At 47.9% G+C, this 8,545-nt stretch overlaps 1 long non-coding RNA gene across 1 annotated transcript; it reads right to left on the reverse strand.

Annotated features, from left to right (window-relative positions):
* Window positions 1-935: 935 nt before the first annotated feature.
* LOC144146800 (uncharacterized) lies at window positions 936-6,396 on the reverse strand. The gene is made up of 3 exons (XR_013317708.1): window positions 6,312-6,396; window positions 4,551-4,628; window positions 936-1,072 (listed from the first exon to the last, which is right to left on the reverse strand). It is a non-coding gene; the product is annotated as an uncharacterized LOC144146800 (long non-coding RNA).
* Between the last annotated feature and the right edge of the window lie 2,149 nt (window positions 6,397-8,545).

Here is an 8,545-nt window from a genome sequence, read left to right on the forward strand (position 1 = left end):
TGGAACCGTTTTCGGTGATTTCATTGGTGCCCACAGTCGCTTCAGTTACAACACCTCTTTTCGGGCTGGATGTTGCCCCAGGGCCCGTGGATATTTCTGCAGACGCAACACGGGTTGACCAAACGTCAGAGCCGAGATCGTTGCCGATCGTTGTGAGGCGATGATCGGAGACGTGTTCGTGGGAAATTTCGCTCGCAGCCGGATTTCTGTCTGGTGATACAGAACTACGTCCTTCCCGCATCGATGTGAATTCTGCGTCCGTTGTCGGAGGTGTCGAGGTGCGTGTAGAGTTGTCAGTTGGTTGACTACCGGTCACTGCGACTCCAGGTGTTTCATTGCTTAGTGCGCTGGGGGATGCGTCGGCAAGGATGGTGCTTAAGGCTTTGCTAGCTGGAACAGTGGGAGTTGTGACATGTTCGCTGAACGTGGACCGCGTCGCGGAGCTACGTTCCTCTTGAATTGGTTTTTCAGTTACGTGGGCAGCTCTTGAAGCTGTGGCGGCTGGCATAGGGAGAGTAGTTGGATGCCTGCTCAACGTTGATGAACGAGCCCTGGAGCTATGTTCTGTGCGAGTTGGTTCTTGTGTATGTTTTCCGTCGTAACGTAAACGAGTACTCGCGTGCTGCTCCAAGGGCTTTAAGCTAGGCGATGTTGAAGTGTTTTCTGAAGCTGTGTGCTGGTTGCGGTTTGTTGTAATCTCAGCGAATCTTGTCATCCTGGAAGACGGCTGGGTGGTTTCATTGTTCATGCTTGAGGCAGTCCCTTTGCTTACAGTTGAACCTCCCGACCTAGATAGCTGGTAGTTTGGTGTTGGCGTACGGGCGCTATACATAATTTGTAATGAAGAACTCGATGATTGCTGGTCAGAATGAGGTGTAGTAAACACTGGCTGACTCGTTGTTTGTCGGCTGCCAGGCGAACTTTTCTGTGTGCTGGATCGTACTTCGGGGTTAGGTGATGGGTGGTCATAGGAGCTTGTAGGGGTGGTGGCTGGCGGTGTAACAGTGTCAGTGCTTCGAGATATGTCACCATCCACGCATCTTCCGTTTACACAGACACCATTGGGAAATTCCTGCAAGATCCACAAAAAAAGGCATTTTAGGAAGTTTTTATGTGTGTTTTTATGTGTTCTATACTGTACGGTCACGCGATTAAGGATTTTTAGAGCAAGTCAAGCAGTCAGTAGCCGTAGTCGCGATGGTGTGATCCGAAAATCGCGTTGTCAATTCTCGCCGCTGCGTCTCTAAATACAGTAAGAAAGCACATTCTCGAATTTCCTGAACCTCAGCCCTCCGAAAATGGGCGCGCACAATTGCCGTGGCGGGTCTTTCGTCTTTGGTCAAGTTGCAACCCAAATAGCTTCACGGTTGCTGACACAGATGGTCATAAATAACATTAACCGTAAGTTGCACGTACGGCCGATGTGCCACTTGTTCTTTACGTTAATTACGAACACCTATGCCAGCAACCATGAAGTGCCCCATTTACGGAAATCTTTGAGTCGAAGTTTTGCTTTCTCTGGGCCACTCAGGCCTCAACCGTACCGTGAGTGGTATGCTCCTAACGGTCGTGCGTGTCACCAGCAGTGGGCGAAGGCTCACAGGATGCCAGAGGAGAGGATGATCGCTCCACCTGGGGGACGGCTGGTTCACGCACGTGCCCGAGCCTTGTCTACCCCTAGGCCGTCGAGCTGAAATCGCGTGCGACGCGTGGCATCCCGCTGCCCCGGTTTTCCATTGGTGATTAGAACCAACTCACTCTCTCTCGGCTGTGCTGCTCATTATTTCAGGGATGAGATCGTGTATTTTGTTATTGAAACAGGACGAAACGTCTGGCCTTCCTAAGACACCAAGGGTTAACGTATTATTTTATCGCACACAAACAGTCCGTATTTGGTAATCTTGACTGCCCGTGCTGTAAAGGCTGCCACTAATGTTCAACTCAATCGGCTCCCGACTCCTTTACTGTCTCCGCAAATAACGGTCCCGCCGCACTCAACGCTTGCAAAGTGTGTTTATTGATCGCCGATGACACCTGGTTGGGAATATCCACTATTATTGTCCCCCACAAAGCTTAGCCTGAAGCTTAGAGGCAAATAAGAAGGGGAAGACACTCTCCCCAAGGAACCAACACGATGTCCTTAAAATGTTCATCAAGACACAATAGAACTTTGCTTAATTTGAAAGAACTAGGCTTTAGCACCACACTCAGCCACATTCTCGACATGAAAGACGTTTCTTAACAAAAAGAACCCAGGAAGTATTAAAAAAACTTTCACACTTCGTGCTAGAGTGACGTAACTTGGGCAGGAGTGACATGATGGGCCTCCTCTATAATCAATTCCAGATCGTCCGCGGTCTGCCCGAGATGCGATCCGGCACTCCATTTTGACATGTATTCCTATGGGGACTCCAGTCCGAACGCAGCCCTCGGACTGCCCGCAGACCGTCCAAGACTGGTAAATCAAGGATGCCCTATATAGACGAGCACTAGAAAGATACGTTGAAGTGTTAATACCAAAAGGATGAGATCAGACGGAATTAGACGCCCTACTGCAATCCCCCAGTCATGTTTCTTGGCGGTCGCTTTGTTTGGCAGCCGCCAATCCACCAAAGAAATTTGTGACGTCACACAAAAGATGCCGGAAAATGGCTAGGGAGTCGCAACCGGTTCAGAAGTTTCCCGTGCTAGTTGTTTCGTTGTTATTAAGTAGTCTAAGAGAAAAGTGGTATCATTGTTATCCGGACAAAGCATTCTTTCTAGTGAACCAAATTTGTATTTTGCCTTCACGGCCACTTTGGTAACCTCCTTCTATATACCTCCCACAGTCGCCTTGTTCTTATCCACAGCATAACTGCGTGTTTTCTTCATCTCCGTGTTGTGATGTTGAGTACTCTAGTCGCAGTTTAAACACTTTCTCATAATTTGATAGTTTCCAGCTGCTTTCCAATCTTTTTAGCTAGAACGGATCAACCGCGTGTACATTGGTTCTTATGAAAAACATTATTGCTCTTCGATTCTGTGAAGAAGGGTGACTGCGACGCTGAACGCAGTCCACGGAGTGCACGAAACAAAACACGTTTGTTTGTTATCTGCGATTGAGCATATTTCCTAGCTAAACACAGGAAACTAACTCTGAAGGATCCGAGCTTTATTCTAGCAGACAAACATGTAGCTGTCTGTTTCCGATTTTGGCCGTAGGCATCTTACTGTATGCGTAACACACTAACCCCATCCACGCGACCACTGAGGACCACTGACAACTCACATTGGGCAGTTCGACGGTCAGGTTTGAGTCTCCCGCCACTATAACGTACATGTCATCAGTAAGGACACGAAACCCATTGCTGCCCGTGCACACTCCCCCCCGCTCCCTCCACTTTCAGCCTGTGCAAACATAAACCGGCGACCGGTTATGTGTGCGTGCCTAGAATTAAGAAAAACCCACCAAAAATGTCGCTTGGAAAGCACTTGAAGCTTAACAAGTAATATTGGCTCACATCGGCAATCCAAGCTCTGCTGTTCATCCAGGAGGAATTAGCAGTTGCTCGACGACCTGGAACGTGAGGCGGCAACGCCGGGGGCCGCGGCTTTCCCTTGTTTTCGCGCCCATTTGTGCTTTTGTTTGGGCAGACGCTACTTCAATTTTCGCTCTCCGTCCTCCAAGCGAACGGCATGCGACCGTCCCTAGCTAGTTACAACCTGGAAGGCCTCGAGCTTGGACAAATATATGACTGTCCGTTTCCCTCCCCCGTCGTAGGAATCTTACTGCCCGAGTAACACACCTACCTACACCCATAACCACTCGATTACGGAAGACAGCTGACAGGGCACAGTGCCATGAGACCCCCAAGTTTAAATTTCCCACCAGCGCAACGGTACCAGCATGAAGCATGCGTGCACGCCCTCCTACTTCACACCCCAATCACCCATGCACGCATAAACCGGCAACCGGTGATGGGCGCAAATTTTGGTGTGAACAACACCTGCGAAAATGTCGCTCGGAAAGCTTTCCGAGCTGAAGAATTACTGGCTCGCACAAGTAGCTCTTCGATCGGGAGGAATTTGGGGTGGCAACGGCGAGGGTTACAGTTCCGGCTGCGCGGATTTCGGTCGTTTCTACACCCATTCCCGCATCTGTTGATTCTCCGCAATCATCTCATAACAGCGCTACCGCCGCTGTCAGCCGATTGTGCAACTCGTTAAAGAGGCACTGGTGGTGTTGAAGGGAATAACAGTTGCGAATGAAGAGTCGGCTGTGCGAGAAGAAGCCCGGAGTGACTTTGAGTAAAGCGGCTTCACCGGAATGAAAAGAGCGGTTAGACATATACTGCTTCGAGTAAAATACCCCCGCGTTACGCAACCCAGTCGGTTCACGACCAGGGTCGCATAAGAATGTTGGTTTGTGAACCGAACTACCACTATAGATCTCTAACTGGTCGAAGGACGTCTTCCATTAGTGTTAAAAAAGCTTTAATGTTGTGTGGACTGCGTTACATGGGCGCTTTACTTAACGTAACCTCAGATGCGATCGTAGAAAGTACACTTACCCCACAGGGAGTCCCATCAGGTTCGTTTTCAGAACGGAAAGGCCATACTTTGCACATGTATGTGCAACTGCCGTACGTCTGCATGAGGAATACACAATCACATTAAATTGACTTTTGCTCCTACAAATCTTTCACGAGAACAGGCACAACATTCACGCACTGTTTCATTTAATTGTCTCATTTAAATTATTTCCAAATGTTTTCCTTAAAAACAGTGAACGTAAAAGATTTACTCTGCAATTTTTTCAGCTGTCGGCCAAAAATGGGCAAACTTTTTTGAACCGAAAGGAAAGTGACTACAAGCTTTGTTTGTCGAAGAGAATTTGAGTTTCTGAATGCTGATTGTTTTGACGAATATATAGTAGGGTTAGAGTTTTCCAAAGCATCGAAAAGGGCTTCTAGCACACTCCACGATGCTTGCTGCTTCTGGACCTTGTCAGATATTATGTTTTCAACAGTACCCACCCGATCATGAAATAACTACACAGGGAGGTTTCTGTGTTTGAACTGCTAAAAAAATTGGAAAAATCGTTTGCAAAATAAAATGATTTAAAAATTCTCTCAGTTTAAATGTGAAGCCGAGGCCTCACTGCACCGCGACGCAAGAAACGCGCCCGCCCATCTCCTATTCTTCCTGAAGATTGGGTATAATTACGATCTTTTTAATACGAGATTCACGACCTAATTGAATATCATTTAAGAAGGAAACTGTACATGGGTTGTAGATCTGGATAGGCGTGGTTACGAGAGGTGTGGGCCCATACGTTTTACTGAACGTACCATGTGGAGTTTCCATTCCGGGGGCCCATTGGTCAAAGCCGCCGACATGGCCCCAACAATTTAAACAGCAGAAACACACCGTTTTGCCGAGCGGACCAATTTCAATTTTCGCATGCTCACATTTACCCATACGGTATGTTGCATGTCGGCGTGTTTTGCAAAGACCTGCGCCCATGTTTCCATGCATGGGCGGTGCTCACGCTGATGCCGTACCAGGATAGCATAAAATAGGCGTGGCCAGTCAGAAAAACACCGAACTGCTTGTTTGCTTGCATGCTCAACGGGAGGGCCCATTCTTGCGTCTCTTAACGAGCCAACATTCTTAGAAAGGGGTCAAGGGCACATGCTACGGTTGCCAGGGTAAATACACTTCGCGAGCGCGTATTTCCATTTCAGTTTTTTTTTAATTTCAAGTTATTTCGGGGAATAAGCAATGCACGAGGTAATTAGGAAAAGAGCGGGATGGAAATAGCTTGATCAGCCCTCCTGACCGTCGGGCAGTTTGGTAGCAAGGAAGGTAGGCTACAATACACATCAGGAAACAGAAACTAAAACAGTAAACCAAACAAAATGATTGTGTAAATTTCCATGAAACTTTCCCTCGAGGTCTTTAAAGAGGCGTCGATACCGGCACTTTGGGAGAGCGCGAACATCAGCAGAAAAATTACCAATCAGTTCTAACGCAACGCAGGCGAGCTGAGCACCTCTCTGCTGCCATTTGTTGCTAGTGAAAAAAATGTAAGCGTAAGCACCAGAACTCGAGGAATAGCGCCAAAATATGTCCATTCTTCGCACACGCATTCCGCTTCTCACAGCAACACACGTAAAAGTATGTTAAGTAATATGAAGCTTACAGGAAGCGAGAGCAGCTGGTAAAAGTGTTGATGAGAAATCGTTCGTCCCGTTTTTAGGGGACTGTTTTTCGGGGATCGTAGGGCAGCCATATACCATTTTTTTTATTACAGCTTCACAAATTCTTACCGGAGGATACAGCCTTGCACACTTCACTTTTCTGGTCAGCACTTCTTCAACGTCGGAAACTGCAGTACAGAAGCGGATGGGTTATAGTCCAACGGCATTACGCAGCTTCACCATTCCTGACTATTCACGGATTTTCGGCGCATGCGCAGCGGTAGCACGTTGTAGGAACCGTGTTCGCCAGAACAAAATCAACCTTCCCATAAGGAAACTGAACAAATCTCTCCGTATTTGAAGTGAAGACAGTGACACGCACTGCACGGACATTCATACTTTTATTTTCTTGCCGCAGACACCAAACCTGCCCTTCGATTTTGGTGACGTCATCACACATCACACCGGAGGGGGGACTACTACGCCAGACACGCTTGGCAACGCTAGTTTTTTTTAAGAGAGGAAATGTTTAACCTTGAGCTTGGTCCGGTGGCGTCAGCGAAAAAAAAACACAGAAAAAAGGCGCACGCGGTGCCGCCTGCTATGCAGAGAGAACGTGACCGCAGCGCGCTTCAGCGAAGAGCGCAGGGGACGCCCTAGCATCCCAGGGTAGCCTCCCAGCAGGGCTCAACCCTAGTCGGGCCCAGCTTCCGGCAGGGTCGATAGCTAGCCTCGCAGCCGGCCTCAGCTCTGCTAGCGGAACGCGCGGCATAAACGAAGGTCGGCTTGCATAAGAAGAGACATAGCAGGGCTCAGCCGGCGGGAGGCTGAGCAGCGCTCACAACAAACAAAAAAAAAAAAAAAACGAAAATTGGTACAGCTTGCGCTAGTGGCGCATAGCCTGGAGAAATAGCGTAGCTGCGGGTCTTCCTAGCTTTTACACCCCCCCCCGCCCCCCTTCCTGAATCCTCTGTCAGTGTTCGGGACCGACCGGAACAGCCCTGTAAAATGCCTCTTAACTTGGCTTCAGCCATCAGTTCTTAGCCTAGCTTACCGAGAATACCGAAAAACCTAAACAAACCTAGCAAAACATGAAAGAATGAATTATTGAATGAATGATTTTTTTATGTCTGCTTATATACATAAAAGGTACGTATGAAGTGGCGGGTCCAAGATACAAAATAAAATACGCTGGATCCGGTAATATTTCTGACACACGAGAGACACGCAGCTCCAGTAGTGCGGGTCCAGGTACAAAATAGTGGGAGAAGACCGAAGGCGAATTACGAAGTAAAGTAAACAAACACGAAAGACATCCCAAGGTATGAAGTATTCTGTCCAACGCCACCTTGCTCGTCGACACGCAATCAAGAGTCCGGCGTCCTGGTGTGACCAAGGAAATTTTACGGTACGACCTTTGAAAGGTTACGATAGCGATTTCTTTGTATTCGCAACTATATGCCACCGGTTTTTACCATGACCTCGACAAAAAATGCAGGCTAGCATGGAGAGTAGGCGGCGTACGTCAAGTACGAGTACATATCTGTCGTGAAATTGCCAGTAGGCTTTCTCCCAAGGGAACTTCGGACGTAAATAGTTTACCGCACAAGTGACGCAATTTCCTTGACGTTTCAAAAAGTGTGAAAGGGCTCTAACTGGTATAGTCCGCCCGCAGACTGTCGCAATGCTTTTACAAGCAGTACACAGTAACCATAACCAGCCGGAAGCAAGAATATTTGTCGCTTCGGCGACTTGGCGTAGCTTCAACCAGCTTATTAAAAATACGGGTTTTATGAATCTTGGGGCAATGCTCCTCGGCTCATTTCGTGGACAAGTATGTGAACTGTTTGAAATGTCACATGAAGGCTGGATTTCACGGCCTTTGTATGCGTTTCCAGTTGATTTTATTATTTCATGTTTAGTGAAGCCTCTTGCGCTAGGCAAGGCAGCGGTTACTGTACCCAGAAGAAAATGAAAAAAGAAACGTTCCGCATACGATGTGTTCCGTCGACCCCGACTACTGCGATGTGCCCGGTACATCAGAGTAGCTTCGGAGTGCTAGGTTCGGTGCTTCATTTCATTCAATGATTTTATCTGCAATGACCGACCGATGCAACTACTATGCCTCCGCTTTCAAACATCTACTCGCCGTGACGAACGTCAAGATCGCATTCTTAACTTAGACCATTCCATCCAAGTTAAATCAGATATATTGTCGCAGTGAATATATCACACTGCGACAGCGAAGAATAAAATGTACAGCAGGAAGTCCGAAAATGCGACGCCCTAACACCGACGCCGGCGCGAATGTTTAATCTGTTTCTTCCACGGGGCCCCCGATAAAATAACACTGACCAAATCGA

Source organism: Haemaphysalis longicornis, unplaced genomic scaffold, assembly GCF_048455015.1.
Source record: "Haemaphysalis longicornis isolate Haplotype H1 unplaced genomic scaffold, Haemaphysalis longicornis Haplotype H1 scaffold_7, whole genome shotgun sequence".
Taxonomy (NCBI): domain Eukaryota; kingdom Metazoa; phylum Arthropoda; class Arachnida; order Ixodida; family Ixodidae; genus Haemaphysalis; species Haemaphysalis longicornis.